Source organism: Saccopteryx bilineata, chromosome 10 (genome assembly GCF_036850765.1).
Source record: "Saccopteryx bilineata isolate mSacBil1 chromosome 10, mSacBil1_pri_phased_curated, whole genome shotgun sequence".
NCBI lineage: Eukaryota > Metazoa > Chordata > Mammalia > Chiroptera > Emballonuridae > Saccopteryx > Saccopteryx bilineata.
In genome coordinates this window covers 29134670-29136337 of record NC_089499.1, presented here as the reverse complement: position 1 = coordinate 29136337, position 1668 = coordinate 29134670, and the positions used below count along the sequence as shown (strand labels likewise).

General features: G+C 37.2%; 1 non-coding gene across 1 annotated transcript; it reads right to left on the bottom strand.

Annotated features, from left to right (window-relative positions):
• Window positions 1-406: 406 nt before the first annotated feature.
• Window positions 407-537, bottom strand: LOC136314854 (small nucleolar RNA SNORA33). The gene has a single exon (XR_010727427.1). It is a non-coding gene; the product is annotated as a small nucleolar RNA SNORA33 (small nucleolar RNA).
• Between the last annotated feature and the right edge of the window lie 1131 nt (window positions 538-1668).

The following is a 1668-nucleotide window of genomic DNA, read 5'->3' as shown; positions in this document are numbered from 1 at the left end:
CTCTGATGTCATCTCCACACTCTTATCCTAGTTCAAGTTTATTCTTATTAATCTTTTGTCCAGTTGATCTGTCAATTATTGTAAGTGAAGTCTTCTACTATTGTATTGCTTTCTATTTCTCTTTTCAGATCTCTCAGAGCTCCTAAAGATACTGTGATATTGGCTGCATATTTATAATTGTCATGTCTCCTGTTGAAATGACCCTTTTTGTCATTAATGACCTTTCTTGTCACTTGTAGCATTTTGACTTAAAGTCAGTTTTGATAGAAATATAGCCGTTTCTGCTTTCCTTTTGTTATTTTTGCATGGAATATCATTCTTTATCCATTTAGTCAATATGTGTCTTTAATTCAAAAGTGGATTTCTTATAGACTACGTATAGTTGGAAGTTTTTTTTGTTTTTTTTTCTTATAGCCATTTTCAGGGACCTTAATGACTTTAAATGTCTTTAAGGCTCGTAACATGGCTTTACTATTGCCAGCTTTCTCCAAATTTCTGCAGAAACACATTCAGGTAAGCAGATTCATTGGCTGGCTTAGAAGTTGTTTTTATTAGTTGGCCACTCTGTCTCTTGATTGGTTATCAAATCCATTTACTTTTCAAGTAGTTATTGTTATTATTATTTTTGCGACAGAGACAGAGAGGGACAAAGAGAGGGACAGATAGGGACAGACAGACAGGATGGGAGAGAGATGAGAAGCATCAATTCTTCATTGTGACTCCTTAGTTGTTCATAGATTGCTTTCTCATATGTGCCTTGACCGGAGGGGGGGTGCTATAGCAGAGTGAGTGACCCCTTGCTCAATCCAGTGACCCTGGGCTCAAATCAGTGACCTTGGGCTCAAGCCAGTGACCTTGAGCTTCAAGCCAGTGACCTTTGAGCTCAAGCCAGTGAACATAGTGTCATATCTATGATACCGTGCTTAAGCCAGTAACCTCTCGCTCAAGCGGGATGAGACTGCACTCAAGCCAGCAACCTCTGGATCCTCTGCGTCCCAGTTTGATACTCTATCCACTGTACAACCACCTAGTCAGGCTCAAGTAATTATTGATGGTTATTGATAGTAATTTTTGATTTACAGTTGCCATTTTGTTATTTCAGTTTTGTAGCTTTTTCTTGCTGCTTTGTTCTACTACTGTCTTCCTTTGTGATTTCATTTTTTTGTATGCAGATATATTTTAATCTTCTTTTTACCTTACATTTTTTATTATGTTTCAAAATACTAGCCTCTATGATCTTGATGAAATATATGTTCTCCCCAGAATTTTTGCACTTTCTGTTCTCTTTGACTGTTGGAATTCTTTCCCCTGAGGTATACACATCTCTTGCTCCTTCTTTTAATTCAGATATCTGCTAAAATGTCAACTTATTAGATCACCCTATTATCACCATCATTCTCTCTACTTTTGCCATTCTATCTATTTTCATTTGGCCTTGTTCATTGAAGTTATCACTACTTTTCATGTTTGTTTATTAATTTCTTTGTCTTCTAGAATTTAAGCTCCATAACTATGAAATTTTGTTAAACTATTTTTTTCTAAATTAAGTGAGAGCATTTGGGGCAGAGAAACAGATTCCTCCATGTGCCCCAACAAGGACCCACTGAGCAAGCCCCCTATGGGGTGATGCTCTGACCATCTGGGGCATTGCTCTGTTGCTTAGCAAAC